Source organism: Cricetulus griseus, chromosome 2 (genome assembly GCF_003668045.3).
Source record: "Cricetulus griseus strain 17A/GY chromosome 2, alternate assembly CriGri-PICRH-1.0, whole genome shotgun sequence".
Lineage (NCBI taxonomy): Eukaryota > Metazoa > Chordata > Mammalia > Rodentia > Cricetidae > Cricetulus > Cricetulus griseus.
In genome coordinates, this window is record NC_048595.1 from 274,072,904 (window position 1) to 274,081,478 (window position 8,575).

General features: G+C 38.5%; 1 pseudogene; it reads right to left on the reverse strand.

The window, feature by feature from the left end:
* Positions 1-2,680: 2,680 nt before the first annotated feature.
* On the reverse strand, positions 2,681-3,060 carry LOC118238243 (annotated as a pseudogene).
* Between the last annotated feature and the right edge of the window lie 5,515 nt (positions 3,061-8,575).

The following is an 8,575-nucleotide window of genomic DNA, read 5'->3' on the forward strand; positions in this document are numbered from 1 at the left end:
CATAATTAATATATATAATTGACACATTCCTATCTCCATTTCCTGAGCTCTTCTACAGCCACTTACTATGACTTCTTATATGACTATAAGGCTACCTGAAGGAAAAGTCCACAACATTTTATGCCAACAAGTTTTCTGTGAGCAGACAAATGATGAATCTGAGTGTTAACCACTATGTACGAATCTGTGATTCTTATTAATCCACAGCTAGCTGGCAGACATGTTGTCTGAGAAGCTGCAAAACTGAGATCCATTTTGGCAAAGTATAGTGGAAATGAGCTGCAAATCTGTTAGTATTCAGACATCTGTACTGGCCTGTCCTTGGGGTTCTGACAAAATACACCCTCAGCTGTAGCCACTAAGAGCACCACCTGTGTAAATTCACTACATTTCCTTTCAAAAGGACCCTGCCCACCCTTCTCTCTCTCTCTCTCTCTCTCTCTCTCTCTCTCTCTCTCTCTCTCTCTCTCTCTGCCTCTTTTTTGCTTTCTCCTGCTGCTCCTATGTCTGGAGGCCAGTCTCCCCTCTCCCCTTTTCACTTTTTATGATCCCTGTAATGAGATATTGCTTTGCACTGCTCAGAATGATAGAAGACAGAAAATAATATCAGTCTTGGATAGGGATGATCCAAACATCACAGACAGTCTGTGTGTTGGTGTAACGGCTAACTCACAAGTGATTTCTTAATAGTAAGGGAAGTCAAAAATGTGAACTCTGTATTCTAACAAACCCTCAAATGAGGTTAATTTTCGCAATGTATTTTAAAAGGAGGTACAGAAATATACTCATGATGCTGATATTCATTCTATAGGATATTTCAGCTGCTTATAAACTTCTGCATGGCTATCATTTCAGCCTGTCACAAATGCCATAAGCTTATCTTCTGCCTTAGAAACGTGTGTTGAAGCCAGGCCTTGGTGGCACACGCCTTTAATTTCAGCCCTCGGGAGGCAGAGGCAGGCAGACCTCTGTGAGTTCGAGGCCAGTCTGGTCTCCAGAGCGAGTGCCAGGATAGGCTCCAAAGGTACACACAGAAACCCTGTCCCCTGTCCCCCCAAAAGAAAGAAAGAAAGAAAAAAGAAACATGTGTTGAAAGACCACGTTTTCATGATGTGCCTTCTTCAGTTAATCAGCCTGCTTTCCTTCACTGCACATTTCTTTCAATGTTAGTAGCTCATCCTACCCAACATTCCTCCAAGTTAATATCTATAGATAAAAATTAGTAGCCATTTTAAAGGAAATATAAAATACCTGTTAATGTGTGTAAACATACTTGGCCTTAGTAGTAACATGGAAGTACAGTTTAAAGCCATGTTGATAAGAGTGGGGATACACCATAATGCCTTTTTTGGCAAGTATGTGATAAGCTGATTCTTAAATAGAATACCCTCCTCACTGCCTTTCCTTCATTTTGAACTGTCTTAAAAAAAAACAAGGCAGGGGTGTCTTCAAAAGAAATAGCAACATGGGGGCATCTAAGACTATTAATCAAATACTACAAGATTCCTGTAGGAGAAAGTCACTGGACCAAAGTCTTGCCCTTTTTCCATGAGCATCTACTCTCTTACTGAAGCCAGAGAAACAACTGCTAAAGAAACAAAGCTGTGACTCCCAGAGCTAGGTTATTTCCCATACAAAGTAAACAAACCCATTCCACTTGGTTTCTTAACTCTCACTCAAACCAAGTATAGCTTTTCAAAACACACACACACACACACACACACACACAGAGGCAGGTGGACCTAATTAAAAGATGTGTCTGGGTAGATTTAAGAAGGCTATGAGCTATTGAATTTCAACCTTATGCCATTTAATGAGCTCAAAACTGAGGAGAAAATGAAATGATCAGTAGTCTCCTGGGGATCCAGGGAAGACATAAATGAGTGAAGTACAAATTATTTTAGGGATTCTGCATAACCCTGTGTCGCAGTTTCATTTCTGTGACAATGGTAAAATACACTAATAAAAAGTGACATCAATGAAAAAGAATTTATTTTAGCTCACAATTCCAGGTTACAGGTTGCCAGTAACCTTCTGTCCAAATTGCACATTTGTCAAAGCTCAGTGAATTTTGCTGCAAACAATGGAATGTAAGCAATTACGATGTGCTATTGTTAGGTCATTGGTGGTGATCCATACACAGTCCTGGATGAGGAGGATTTAAACATTTTGGGGCAGAAAGTTTGTGACTCTGCATGGCCTCCCAGTTTTCATTGTGAATGGAAAGACACCCTAAAAACAAAACATTGAATTAACTAATTGGGACATTTTCTGGAAATCAATTCCTAATGATTCAATTAATTGAGCAAGTATATCATTTATAAACAAGATTGAGAATTATCAGACAAGTGAAGGAAACTAATGACAAAATTACAAATAATGGGTGTAAAGAAGGGAAACATTCCCAGGAATAAACACAAATTATTTAATATAAGAAGGAAATGGCCCCCCAAAAAAAGCTATTTAAAATGTTCTGAAAAATAATTTGTTCTAGATTTTTGGGGCTCTTTTCAGTTTATTGCATGAAAGAGTTACACTAGTCCAAGTTAAAAGCAGACCCCAAATGGTTACATTATACAAGCTGTGAGGTTTTTAAACTTCTGATAAGGGACAGGAGGGGAATTCTACTCATTGCAAGGAAATCCTCACTTAAGCTTCAGAGAGACACAAGCACTTAAAATCAATGAACCTTCAGCTGGTCGTCCTAATCTAGTCCAATTCTCTCTATCAGGAACTGGTATATGTTCTTGCGCTAGTCACCCTGTAGCTGAATTACTTTTAATATTCTGGATGCTCAAATACAGTAGCATTGCAAGCAAATTTCTTCTTACATGCCTTCACTATTTTCTTTTTATCGTAATCATCAGCGATCCCTTGTACGTGGTAAGGGTCTTCCTGCAGTTTCTCTGTTGAATTCTTAGATGGATATAATCCTCAGTGCCAGCAGGAGGCAGGTCATCACCCTTACTTGCTTCAGCAAAGGGGTCGAAAGAGTGGAGGTTCTGGATAGCGGACATACGATACTATTCCTTTTCCTGGATGGAAACGGTCTGCGGAAGGTGGCTGCGGGAGAAGGCAAGTATGGGAGAAGCAAGGGGCTCCAGGGGAAGGCAGCCGAGTCCTCGGTGGCAGCTCAGTGACTGAGGCCTTGTTCTAGATTTTTAATTTTATTATTTATATGTGTGGAATTTTAGCCATTTTCACACATCCCCATGCCCCTCTCTGATCATTCATCTTTTCTACTGAACGACTTATCGAGTTCTGCTGTAACTTTCATTTCTTCTTTCTGTATGTGGCCCTTTGGGTTTAATTAGAGATGCTTGCACGAGCATGGGTGCAAGGTTGTCTAATGGGCAACTTGTCAGTTTTTACACTGATGAAAACAACACCACGCCTCCCCGAACAGCCACTAATTGCCAACAGGCCATCTTGGAGGGATGCGACATCATGGACCCCTCCTCTTCTGTGATGAAATGTTGAGAAACCTAATCTTCTGTGGGTCTTGCACAATGTAACCGGATGTGATAAATTCTCGCACTTGTAAAGGTGAAGCAGGATAATTGCTGTGGGTGTGGGGCCAGCCTAGGCTAAAGAGGCAAGCCTGGGATAGTGACAGGCCCTATCTCAAAGAACCTAGCAAAAATACGACAGTTGGAGAAGAAATAAATTTAATATGAAAAAAAAAACAAAGGGCAATGAGACAAAAGGAGAGGAGACAAAGATGTATGTAAGCCAACTCACAGCCAAAAGCATATGCTGTCATCCTGACCCCGCCCATCAGCCACTCTCACGAGCCTGCTCTCCTTGCTCCATTAATGCCAGGCTTAACCTTATCTTTTACATGGATGTGGAAGACAGACTATGAACAGAACTAACATATACTCAAGCATGAAAATGAATCTTTGTATCATATTTCATGTTGCTATGAAGAAGACAGGTCTCATGTAACTGACCATGTAATCATCACAGACCCACAGGGAGCTGTGTGGAGTAGAGCCATGGTGAGAACCAAATACTGGTTACACATAGGAAACGATTTTGGTGCACTACTAACACTTTAGAATCCTTTGTTACCAGAAGAATGAAATCTTCTATTTCTTTAAGAATGAATTTGAAACAATTATACTACATTTCTATGCCATTAATTATTCAAAAATAAAATATTTCTGATATTTAGGCCTACTGTATAGTCTTTTGCAAGACACTTCTTTGCAACATTCTCAAAAGAAAAAAATAGTAGTTCATACTGTTTGCCATCATTGCATATTTTTACACTGTGACATAGCAGTGTGATTACATAAACAATATGTGATAAAGCTGTATGGACAGAGCACTTGGTGGGAGATATTTCACACTGTAACATCATTAGAAGCAGTTCTTCAATACATGCTATTTCCACACATACACACACACACACACACACGTGTGTGTGTGTGTGTGTGTGTGTGTGTGTGTGTGTGTGTACAGAGAGAGAGAGAGAGAGAGAGAGAGAGAGAGAGAGAGAGGCGAATATTATTTAAAGTCATTCTTTTCACTAAGTCCATGTGGTTTTAGTGCTAAAAGATCAAAGATCACCTACCTTGAAGTTAATAGATTTTTATAATAGTGCCAAGGTATAGTCTCACTTAAATGCATATCCATATCATGATTCCTTGTGTATACATGTGAAAACTCCTGACTGACCAGTTCTCAATTCAGAAAATGCAACACTTCTTATTCCTAGAAACTGTTTTGTCTCACGCCATTTACTCTCTTGGTAATATCCACAGATATTTTAATAAACCCATACACCTGTGTGCAAAGTAATAAAAAGCTATACAAAAGCTAAATGAAAATAAAATTAGTCTAGATAAACAGCGTGCATTTTAATGTGTAAACAGTCAGGTACAACTTGACTTGAAATCATAATGAAGCAGAGAAATAGTGGTTCTTATACCAAGAGTCACCTTGAAAGCAGCATGATGCTGTAGAAAAGCATTGCCTGTGTTGTAAATACACGCTGGCACAGGAAGGTAAATGTAAATTGCACATGCATTATAAATATGCAGCGATACAGGAAGATGGATGACACTAATCCCATGAGCTGCTTTGTTAGTGAAACCTTCAAAATAGTAAACAACAGAATGTTCAATTTCCAAACAGGAGAAAATTCACCTTATCTAAACTGTATAAAACAACAAATTATTGAAGGTAATGATTTGAAATTCATTGTTAGCCAACCAAGTATCCAAAAGGACATTTGAATGAAAGTAAACTGGAAGGCCATGTAATTATTTTCTGTATGGGGTTTCAGGAGCCTTCTTGGAATTCAGCTTCCATGTTTCTGCACATACACTCAAGAATCATCATCTTTAGCAAATATCAATACCCCAGGCACGTCCAAAACGCCAAGTAAGTTGAGAATTACTCAAATTCACATTCACACAAATTTCTTGTATTTTTTGGGGGGGTGTTGGACACAGGATTTCTCTGTGTAGCTTTGGAGCCTATCCTGGCACTCGCTCTAGAGACCAGGCTGGCTCAAACTCACAGAGATCCGCCTGCCTCTGCCTCCCGAATGCTGGGATTAAAGGCGTGCGCCACCAAAACACCAACACCGGGCTATTTATTTATTTTATTTTATTTAGAAACAATCTTATTTTAAATATCAATCCCAGTTCCCTCTCCCTCTCATCGTCCCTTGCCTCCCACCGAGCTCCGCCCCCATCCCAAGCCCCATGCACTCCCCAGGGGAAATGAGGCCTTCTATAGGGGATCCTAAAGTCTGCCACATCATTTTGGGGAGGGCCTAAACCCTCCTCTGTGTATCTGGGCCGAGAGACTATCTGTCCGTGGGGAATGTGCTCCAAAAGTCCATCTGTCTTACAAATTTCTAAGAACATATAGAAATCGTAATATATGTAGGTAAATAATAGCTACATTGTAGGCAACATGTAGCTTCAGATTTATAGATAGTCCTCTTATTCTCCACCAAATCCCTCAATTCAGAGTTCAGTGAACCCTGAAGAAGAGGAGGCAGGAAGAGTGTAGAAGCCAAAGGGGGTGGGGGACACCAGGAAAACATGTCTAAATCAATGTGAGTAAAGCTCACACAAACTTTGAGCAACTGAAACAGCATGCACCAGTCTGCACCAGGTGCGCTGAGCATGTTATGACTTCCTTTTTAGTGTTGTTATGGAGTTCCTGGATATGTGAACAAGTGGGTCTCTGACTCTTGTTCCTTCTCCTAGGCTCTTTTCCTTCTGTTTTTTGTCTTGTCCATCTTCCACGTGATAGTTTTTGTTTTATATTTTATTTTTGTTATGTTTTGTTATTATCTCTTAGAAGCATTTCTCTTTTTTCTATTGAGAAACAGAAAGGGAATGGGTCCAGATAGAAGGGGAGGAACTGGGAAGAGTAAAGGGAGGGGAAACTATAATCAGACTATATTATGTGAGAAAGAAATCTATTTTCATTAAAAGGAAAAAATAAAAATTATGCATATTGACACAGAGAATATATGTAACATTGTCCCAAGGTTTCAGTTGTGGAACAGATTTTCAGTGACCAAATCAAAGAAGCAGAGCCTTCTCCTATAACCAAGGAAGCATCATGCTAACACACAAAACAAGTGACTCCAACCATAATATATGCTATAGACAATTAAGTTTATTTTCTGCTCTAGGATGTTGTCTTTGTTGTTCTTCCCCAATAGGTTCTCCAGAGTCCAATTGTTTCTGCCTCTAGGACTTCCTTGAACAACAGTCAGCTGGAGATTTCCCAGCACAGCGGAAAACGGCTGTTCAGTGAGATTCCATGAACAGCTTAAGTATGTAATTTGTAGTTCTGAATGGGAGTTTGTAGGAGTTTTAGATGAGGCAACACATGAGAATAAAATGCTTTGGCTCTCCTCATTCAGAAGGAAGTTGCTCAGTTTCCTTACCTCCAAAGAAAACACAATCTAAAAACAAAAAGGTTTTCTAACACAAGACTAACCTAAAGCCTCCAGCCAGTTTTGTGCCAACAGTTCCCTCATTCCACTAGAATCTTTCTCAGTCTCTCATAAATTATCACAGTCTAGATGACAGTTAATGGCATACCCCCAAACAGCTGAATACACACATAGTATCTGAATTACATATTGTTCAATATGAATAGTTTAGAATTTATAGTCAACATTACCATGACATAGTTTCCAGCAGAAAGATTTCCATGGAGAGGAAATAATTTGTACATGTTTGATGATCTTAGATTATGTTAATCTACAGTAATATTGGTCAAAGTTGCATTTATTTATCTCATAACAGCGGGAGAGCTGAGAAAAGAAATGTTGTCCTTGATGACAATGCCTGTTATTATAAAGCCACAAAACATACTACAGGGAATTATTCAAAGCAGATGTGTATGTACACTAGCATTTATTTCTTCTTTGTCTAAAAGATTATCATTTTCTGCTTGAACTGAGCTGTCAAAGAGAAAATATTTTCATTAATACAGAGTGAATTTAGCAGGCATTTCATTTCTAATAGGATCTGCTGCCTTCATTCACTTTGTAATTTTCTTAATGAAGCCATGTTTCTCAACCTGGAGTCTTAAACAAATAAGCTGATTTAAACTCAGGCTACAGAGAGATGGTAATTGATTTGCTCCTCGGGGAGCTGCTTCACATTCCACCACAGATACCTCACTAATTATAGGATTCAGTTGTCAATGATCTATATGAACAAGTTCTGGTTAGGCTAGCCACAGGCACATCTTGCTTATATAAAATCTGACTACTAATGCAAACCAAAGAATAAAAATAAAGTGACTATTTTATAGATCTCTTTCACAATAACACTTGTAGGATAACAGACAGGTTCCTGGAATTGACCATTGAAATGCTTAACAATTTGAGTTAGCGAACAGAGTAATTCCTGTCGTGTTCAATATCCTGAGGAAATTGCCTTGCCTACCCTAAGTTACTGGAATATCAGTTAAGTCAATATGTTATTCATTTAGGTGGGAAACAAATAACCACAGAGTGCACCTCCCCTTCATCCCATCCATCATTTTGTAACGATAGCACCACCCAGTGACTTTGAAGGTATGGCCAGAGACTATATGAAGTTCCTAACCCTTGCAGTGGGATATTTATGTATCAATATAAAATATATTAGGATGCAGTGATATTCTAAATATGTCTGGACTTGTATTTAGAGTAACAGCCAAATAATATCACCTAAATAAAAATGGAGGGAAGATGATTCAAAGATCATCCAGTATAACAAAACAATTAATCATGTTTTTGATGACTTTCAGTTTGACAAATCTTAATTTTGAACCTCTACATACTTTATTTATTTTTTACAGTAAAAAGTTGTCTTTATTCCCATGGTGTATGGTTATCTTCAAAGACTGTAAAGGGTATACACAACAACTAAGAATTAAACTTACAAAAGATCTGGTAAAATTTCAAATTTCCATATGCTAGCAAAGAATTATTAGAAATTAAAAAAACTAAAACTCAAAATTCTTTGATAATTACATTTAAAACATACAGTAGTCATGGATAGATTTAGCCAAATGTAGGTGAACTCAGACATTAAAATTAGAA